At 42.9% G+C, this 9,382-nt stretch overlaps 1 pseudogene; it reads right to left on the bottom strand.

Annotated features, from left to right (window-relative positions):
* Positions 1-3,817: 3,817 nt before the first annotated feature.
* LOC123825121 lies at positions 3,818-4,720 on the bottom strand (annotated as a pseudogene).
* Between the last annotated feature and the right edge of the window lie 4,662 nt (positions 4,721-9,382).

Here is a 9,382-nt window from a genome sequence, read left to right as displayed (position 1 = left end):
AAGGCTGCGCCTGGCAGGCCGGGGCAGGCAAGGTGGCAGCTGGCAGACACAGAGAGGCAGAAGATTGCAGACTGTGCCATCCCACATTCACATGCTGATAAACCAGTAGGAACGACTGGGGAGCGAGACAGACCATGCAACCCAGAGTTTCAGTGCAGGGAAATAAAGCCTCAAACCTCTGATTGAAAACACCAGTGGGGTTTGTGACTGCAGTGGAAGAAACTCCCAGCCTCACAGGAGAGTTCGCTGGAGAGACCCACAGGGTCCTAGAACATACCCAAAACCACCCACCTGGGAATCAGCACTAGAAGGGCCCAATTTGCTTGTGGGTAGCAGGGGAAGTGACTGAAATCTGGCAGAGAGCACAGTAAGCAGCATTGTGCCCTCTTGGACCGCTCCCCCACAGACAGCAACACAATGCAGTAACGTGGGTTGCCCCACCCTGGTAAACACCTAAGGCTCTGCCCCTTACTATGTAACAGGTGTGCCAAGAAAAACAAAATGGCCCAAATGAAAGAACAGATCAAAGCTCCAGAAAAAATACAACTAAACGATGAAGAGGTTGCCAACCTATCAGATGCACAGTTCAAAACACTTGTAATCAGGATGCTCACAGAACTGGATGAGTATGTTCCCAAATTAGATGAAAAAATAAAGACTATGCTAAGTGAGATAAAGGGAAATGTACAGGGAACCAATAGTGATGGGAAGGAAACTGGGACTGAAATCACTGGTGTGGATCAGAGGAAGAAAGAAACATTCAACCAGAACAGAATGAAGAAACAAGAATTCAAAAAAATGAGGATAGGCTTAGGAATCTCCAGGACATCTTTAAACGTTCCAACATTTGAACCATAGGGGTGCCAGAAGGAGAAAAGGGAGTACAAGAATTGAACAAGTAATGAAGGAGAACTTCCCCAATCTGGTGAAGGAAATAGACTTCCGGGAAGTCCAGGAAGCCCAGATAGTCCCAAAGAAGTTGGACCCAAGGAGGAAGACACCAGGGAACATCAGAGTCATGTTACCCGAGATTAAAATTAAGGAGAGGATCTTAAAAGAAGCAAGAGAAGAGGACACAGTTACCTACAAAGGAATTCCCATAAGACTGTCAGCTGGTTTCTCAAAAGAAACTTTGCAGGCAAGAAGGGGCTGGAAGTATTCCAAGTCATGGAAGGCAAGGACCTACATCCAAGATTGCTTTATCCAGCAAAGCTTTCATTTAGAATGGAAGGGCAGATAAAGTGCTCCCCAGATAAGGTCAAGTTAAAGGAGTTCATCATCACCAAGCCCTTATTATATGAAATGTTAAAAGGATTTATCTAAGAAAAAGAAGACAAATATATGTACAGTAAAATGACAACAAGCTCACAATTATTAACAACCACATCTAAAACAAAAATAAAAACAAACTAAGCAAACAACTAGGACAGGAACATAATCACAGAAATAGAGATCACATGGAGGGTTATCAGTGGGGGAGTGGGAGGGAGAGAGAGGGGGGAAATGTACAGAGAATAAATAGTATAAATGGTAGGCAGAAAATAGACAGGAGAAGGTTAAGAATAGTATAGGAAATGGAAAAGCCAGAGAACTTATATGTATGACCCATGGACATGAACTAAAGGGGGGGAATGTGGGTGGGAGGGGTGTGCAGGGAGGGGAATAAAGAGGGAGAAATGGAACAACTGTAATAGCATAATCAATAAAATATATTAAAAGAAAAAAGGAAAAAAATGGATTTAACACTTGCCAATCACTAAGAAAATTAAAGGCATAAATGGCCAAGATAAGATGTCAGGGCCACTACCAAAGGTTTCACACCAGTATTGTTCCAATACTTGCTTTTCGTTTCTGTGCATTCAAACACTTACAAACAAAATTCGAAATTTTCAGGATTCATCGGGGCAGGAGCAGAAGATAGTTCCTTCTGAGCATTTCCTCATCAAGCTAGGCTTGGTTCTAGAGCTGATTACCTTCTTGCCTTAGGGATGTTATTTCACATTTCTCTTTACCATTTATAAAGCGGGGATCAAAATTAGCTCTGTGGGAGAAAGCCTGACAAGCATGAATAAATAAAATTGTCTTTAAATAGTTTGAAGCCAGGTACAATTAAGCAAAAAATAATAATAGTAGTAGTAGTAGTACCTTTAATACACTATGATCTTACATCAAAGCAAAGGGAATGTAATCTGCTGCTCTTTCATCTGAACAAATCAAGTAGCAATCATGCTTATTAAATACTTGCACATGGTTCTGGGATAACAGTTGTACTGTCATCCAGGAGCTAATTATCTCAAATGAGAGACTGGAGGTAAAAAGTACTTTGTAAAGTGTAAAGTACTGCACTTGCAATAACAATAGTAAAAGGTATTAAGTGATTACCCTGTACAAGGCAGTATGTTCTACAAGGGTTTATTTAAACTTCACAGCAACCTTGGGAGATAGATGCTATTACCACCATTTATAAGTGATAAGCCTGAGACAGAGACACTGAGGTACTCTCTTGTTCCACACCAACAGGAAGGAGAAACCAGGAAGAAGCCAAGGTCTGTCTGACTTCCGAGGGATTGTTATGGCGATGATGATGAACTTTTTCCCATATGAGAATTTAGTGGGTTTTGTCATGACTGACCATTTATACTTCTGAAAATGCATGTGTTGTTATGAATTAGAAAGTTGAAACATGGCATGTTTTGTTTATAAATGTTTTTTTCTAAATTGTTCTTCTTGTGCAGCACAACACTTGAGATATAAATTGAACTAACAAGGAAAATGGGAACAGACTTATTGATGACAGCTAGTGAGGCGGGGGGTAGGTTAGGGGCAGAGGAATTGAACAAAAAGAAAAAGGACTCATGGACGTGGACAACAGGGTGGTGATTGCCAGATGGAGGGAGTATGAGGGGACTAAATGGTGATGGAAAAAATACAATAAAGATTAAATCAAAAGAAAAGAGAGAGAGGGAGAGGAAGGAAGTGGGGAGAGAAATGTAAATTGTGGTGAATAAGTATTTAGAGCTGATTTTTTTTCTTGTAAAATATTTTAAAAGTTAAAAGTACCCTTAAATGGTTGGGCCATGTTTTCATCTATTTAACTTTCAGGAGGAATTAAAATACTTTATTTCACCATCTATTATGACTTTCATGTTATAGTTTTTCTCCAGAAGAAATTGCTTAAGTTCTTATTTTGTTATTTGTATGAGTGCAATAAGTGGTACATATACAATTGCTAATCATTACTTGATAACAGATTTTTAAACATTTGGTATTGACCTCTATGGCATCAGAGAATATTGATGACAGTGGCATTATGATCAAATGCCATTATACATGCAAATAAATATATAATCACCAATTGTACACATGATTTTTTAATATTTCAGATTTTTTTATTTCTTCAAATTCATTGTTTATTGGGAGTGACCAAAATAAAAAATATAATTGAGTCCCATCATCATCATGGAAATGGCCTTAAGAGAAAACTGATCAGCCCTGGCTGGCGTGGCTCAGTGGTTGAGTACCAGCCTACAAATCAAAAGGTAACCAGTTTGATTCTCAGTCAGGGCACATGCCTAGGTTGCAAGTCAGATCCCCAGTAGGGGACACACAAGAGGCAGCCACATATTGATGTTTCTCTCCCTCTCTGTGTCCCTTCCCCTGTCTAAAAAAATAAATAAATACAGTCTTTAAAAAAGAGAGAGAGAAAACTGATCAGATTAAGTTATTGCTTCCCATCTTCAAATGTTAAATAGTTGCCATTGACAAACAGTCTGTCAAGAATGCTCAAGATATGTTGTATCTGTTCCTGGAGGGAGGGCTAGGAAATAACTTGTGTGAACTTCTTGATTTCATCATACAAGACAAGAACAAAAGCACCACCCGTGCCTCTGAGAACATTGGACCGTGCACCCTTATAAAAAGCGTTGCCTCCTGCATCATAAGCAATCTTCCTCCAGCTGTTAAGCAGGCCTGTGACGTGGTATCAGTTCCTTTGTACCCTCACTGCATCACCATGTCACAATGAACGATGTCAAATGGATAGGAAGTCCACCCAGCCACCACCTTGATGGACTATGCGATCATCCAGCTGATGAAGATGGGCATATTGTTGGGATCTGGAAGCATTCTCTGTGCAGTGTCAAACGAAGTAGTCAAAGTAGTCAAACGAGGAAACCCTGCACAGGCACATGAAAGCCTTGGTGCAAGCCCTTGTCCCCATCAGATTTGTAGATTATAACCAGTCAGTCACGGGGGCCTTTGAATTCCCTTTCAGCTCCAGCTTTGCCTACATCAGCTACTAGACGGGTACAAGCAAATACAAGAGGATACATAGAACAAAATGTGGTGGGCCCAGAAGCACCACCTGGTGCCAGATTCCCTGCAGAGTAGCAGCAAAACTGGGTTCCTTTGTCCACACCACCTAAGATCTGCTTGTATTTATCTTTGAAGGCAAAGTTGAGATCCTGGGTGGGGAAGGATCTGATAACATTGGCCAGGTCACTGCCCAGAAGGACAGGATTCCCTGCTCCTTGGAGATAAGAAATGTGCAGTCTGTATGGCCCCTGATTGCATATCCACAATGACTTGCTTACTGGCACTGGGATGCTGCCCCTGCAGCAGCAGCTTGACCAGCTGGCTCAATGGACACAATTGCTGACTGGGTCATGGCCACTCCACCTTCCAGGAAGTCCTTGGCGAAGGACAAAGCAGCATCTGTCATGTTGAAAGGAAAGAAGCAGGTGATTACTGCAGGACTGGGCTCCTAAATGGCCTCCTAACTGGCCTGGATTCCAGGGCTCCAGGGCCATATAAATATTTTAAGATGGAAACTTCCTGGTATGAAATAACATATCCATAGAAAAAATAGTTTTTTACTAAATCATTTTGGTTAAGAATTTATGGGAATCATATTTTTAAAATATTCATACTAACACTATTGGTTATGGTAGCAAAAAGCTCTGTTCCCACTTTACCAAGAGAAACACCATGACCAAAAAAAAAAGTCATAATAACAAAGTATTTTAATTTCTTCTACAAGTTAAATATATGAAAAACTGACCCAAGCATTAAGGCTGCTTCTAACTTTTAAAACATTTTAGAAGAAAAATCAATTCCAAATACTTATTCACCATGATTTATATTTCAGAGTATTGCAATTGATTTTGGGGTAGGGTATATGAAAGAAAAAAGGACTGAAAGTTCAATTACAGTTATATGTCTCATCAGAAAAATAAACTGTGATAATTGGGGATTCTATCATGATATAGGGAAAGCATTTTCTAATATAATATTTTTTCTCATTCTACCATTATAGTTCTAGGAAAAGTTTGGGAAAAGATTGGGAGCTATGTTTTGAAGAAACTTGGCGTGAACTTTGTTAACAATGATCCAAACAAGTTTTTAGATTACTCTCTCAAGAAATTGCAGTATTTCATGCAAAATGGTATCCACTTTACAACTAAGGTAATTTTTTTTACTGACCATGAAATGAAAATCTATATATTCTGCTCTTCCTTCCATGTTTCTTTAAAACCTCAAACCAGAGGCATAAGTCACATTTTGGACCATTTTCTATTTTAATCTTCACTCTTCTGTTCTGTTTCTAAGGGGATACTTAGTTTTAACTAAATTGCAATTTCTTTTGAAAAGAATTGAACAGATTTTTCTAGAATGAGTTAAAGATTACCCATTAAGATTATTTTGGGCAGCTACCTTTAAAGATGCAAATATCCATAAAAAATGGTACATCTAGATTTAATACAGATAATATTTGGTTCTTTGAGATACAAACAGTGTAATTGTGATACTGGCAGGAAATTTATGTAAGATACTCTTTTCATGTCTCACATCTCTTTAAATAAGCACTGCAGCTCTTGTCCAGGATCTGGCCCTCTAGCAGCCAATAACCAAAAAGTACCAGGCGCCCACTCCCAGCATGGGAAAGGACCACGGCTGGCTGATCGACCAGGACTTTCCTAAGGGCATTTGGGAGGCTACAGAGGCCAGATGCAGACAGCAGGAGGTCCAGCCAGAGGTACCAGTAGTGCAGGGAGGGGCCCATCCTACAGCCCGCAGCAAACATGCTCACTGAGGGCCGTGGGTGCCACTTCTAGCCCAGCCAGGTTCAGATCCCCAGGACTGGGCGTGCGCCATCCCGAGCCTCAAAGACAGCACCGCAGTGCAGGGGCTGGCTGCCACTCACAGGCCAAACAGCCGGTGTCAGCTGTGGGACACAGCGCCCGTGGGGACCTCAGTAAAGACAAATATTTAAGAAATAATTGCAATAAAACCAGAAGGTGGGACAGTGGCCCTACTGTCTTAATTGTCTCCTTCCCCTGCACTCGAGGTCCAAGGGGCTCCTATGTGTGCAGACCCCGCGCTGGCCGGCTCCTCCCTTGAGACCTGGACTCTTGAGTTTCCATGTCTGGATAGGACAAGGGTGTAAATATTTATAATTTTTTATAGCTAGTGTAGGACATGAAGGAGAGCAAACACAGTTTTTTATGGTGACACGATGTAGTTTATTTTGATAGCAGAAATTGTTACAGGGTGCAGCCAAGAGGAAGGACCCCAAATAGGCATTTGAAATGGGGTCCAGAACTTAAGGTGTCCAGGAGATTTTAAGATGTCTTCACCACCATTCCCCAGGTGTGGGCTAGGGGAAGGGACACGTGGAGCAGGGCCTTTGAAAGCTGTTTCTCATAGCAACAGCCTTGCAGCTAATCTCTGGTGTGGTCATTTAACATATCTATAGCCTTTGGCTGGTCGCTTAGGTATGTTAAATAGCTGCGGCCATGCTCAGAGCCAAGGGAATGGAAGTAACTTCCTCACCAAGACATAACTGGGGTGCAGGTCCCCCGAGTTACAGCGCCTGCATGGGAGCCTGGAGATGATTGGCTCCAGGACTTGGGGCCACACCTACCCAGACCCACGATGACAACCAGAAAAGCTGGAAGGATGTGAGTTCTGGCACGTGAAGCTGAGTGTAGGAGGAGTTGGAAATGGGGCTGCAGAGGAAGATTGGCATGGGGATTTAAAACCCAGATGCAGCAGCCCTGCAAGAGAGAACCATGCGCAGCCCTGAGAGGGAGAACCACGTGGCTCTGGCAGAGTGGGGACTCCCGTGGCCTTGGGAGAGAGGACCATGTGCCTTTGCCAGAGTGGGGACCCCCGCAGCTTTAGAAGGGGGAACCACCACCTGGTTTTAGCAGAGATCCCAGCAACGCAGCTGAGGGTGCCGGGAACCCAGGGAGGTCTCTCAGTCGAGGTGGAGGACTAACTTGGAATAACCAGAGGACTGCCTGAGCCATGGACTTCTATTTCCTTTCCTGAGATACGGTACTCTGGACTGGGCAAAGGGGGAAGGAAGGAAGGACTGTGTCTGTTTGTGGGTGTTTTAAGGGACTTTGGGATTTTGGTGAAGACATTAGGTCACTACTTTAAGTCTGTATAGCATTAAATAAACATTTCCTTTCCTTTTCACGAATCTCTGGCATTGAGAGACATCTTTCCTCTGGCGGCAGACATGACGGACCTGGGGGCTTTTTTTTCAATAATAGTATATCGTCCCAGGCCCCCCTTGTTTGTTCTGTAACAAAATCACAGACTCAGTATTGTAGAGGAGGGCACATTCCACTGAAGTGATTTTATAGCAAAAGAGAGAGAGATGCTATAAAGTAATAATAATGATACTAGCTAATCCTCTTTGAGTACTTACAGTGTGCCAGCATCTTACATATTTACTCAAGTAATCCTCACAGCAATCTATGGGATAGACACTAAAGAGATGAAAAGGTACTTTTAAGATCTGTCGGAACACAGAGAAGGAAACTGTCGCGGCCACCAACCGGCAGTGACTGCTCAACGAAACATGAGAAAAACATACACAGAGACAACCGATTCCTGTGGAGAAATAGGGACGAAACGGCCGCTCTCTCTAGTGGGGAGCGCCACGGCCACCCTCCCTAGGGGAGAGTACCCCTAAGGGAAAGCGCCATGTTCTCCCACCCGAACAGGTTTTTATTGGGTCCATTTACATAAGAATTCAGGTAAAGCTCATTACTCATTGCCAAGAAGTAAGGATCAAATAATAGATAACAAGGAACTCGGAGGGCCTATTTTGAGTCAGGGTCAAAGAGCTGTAAAACTTTGAGGAACAAACTTCCTTCTTCCTTGGACCCTTATCATTCAACCAAGAGCATTCCAAACAAAACAGGTTTCACAGGATTTTACATATTCTTTCTTAGGCCTGATCACCCAGGGAACCCGCCCTTTCCAGCACAGAGCTGCAACACCCTGTCATTGTTTCAGGCTTAGGTGGAGCAAGGGAACTAAGGCAACCAAGAGATAAGGAGATTTTCTCACAGACAATGAGGACTCAGGCTTTGTCAAAGCCGAGGGGCGAGGGTCCATCACCCCCTTTTGTTGTAGCCCCCAAAGTCCTTCCTTGGGGGCCTCCCACATGATCATGCCTGTCTTAGATCATTCCCCTCTTGGGGAATCTTACTCGTCATTGGCTAACCAACCAAGCATTGGGGGCCAGTTATGGATGAAGTAGCAGAAGCAGCGCTCCTGCCAGGGAGATAAACCTGTCTCCTTGGTGGCTTACGTTTCCAAGGTTTACGTTTCCCTCAGCCTTAGCCTTGGTGGGGGTTACAGCTTCTGATACCAGGCAGGGAGGTTCCCAACAGGAAACACTTCACTATCTACAGAGGTCAGACATTTGAGCTGCTAAGTCCTATAGTACATATACCTTGATAAGAGGGAGTGATGTATCTGACCATATTAATATAAATTATGCCACAGGAATCCCAAACCCCCAAATTTTGATGGGTTATAACAACAAAGGTTGTAGTTGCTCACAAAACTTGTTGGGTTGACTTGGGGACTTTTCATGTCTCCTTACTCTGGGACCCAGACTGACAGATTCCATCATCTTGCCATAGCAAGAAAAGGACATGTGTTAAATTGCGCACTATTTCTTGGAGTCTCTTCCTATCAGACCCATGTCAGTTCTGCTCTGTTTTTATTTGCCTAGATAGGTCACATGTTCACACCTAGCTCTAATAGGGAAGGGAAGTGCCATCCTACAGTATACCCAGAGGCAAGAGAACAGGAATGCTGAGGAATAACTCCAGGGCCTACCAAGGCAAAGAGGGAATAAGTAAATCAAAGCCAGCAAGGAAGAGAGTCTCACATGGGAAAGGCCTTTTAAGGGCTTTCAGCATATTAAAACAGGCTCGTTCAGGATAATCTTGATTACCAATCCATCTTCCAAGGGAGAAGATTACACAGGGCATGACCAGGGGGAATTACTGTAGCCACTCTACAATCTGAGCTCAACACAAGCAAATGAAAGGATATTTTAAGAGCCCAGGTGAAA

The sequence above is a fragment of the Phyllostomus hastatus genome, unplaced genomic scaffold (assembly GCF_019186645.2).
Source record: "Phyllostomus hastatus isolate PE091 unplaced genomic scaffold, TTU_PhHast_1.1 phas_contig_62, whole genome shotgun sequence".
In the NCBI taxonomy this organism is placed as follows: domain Eukaryota; kingdom Metazoa; phylum Chordata; class Mammalia; order Chiroptera; family Phyllostomidae; genus Phyllostomus; species Phyllostomus hastatus.
The sequence above is the reverse complement of the archived record's forward strand: the minus strand, read 5'-3'. Positions and strand labels throughout refer to the sequence as shown.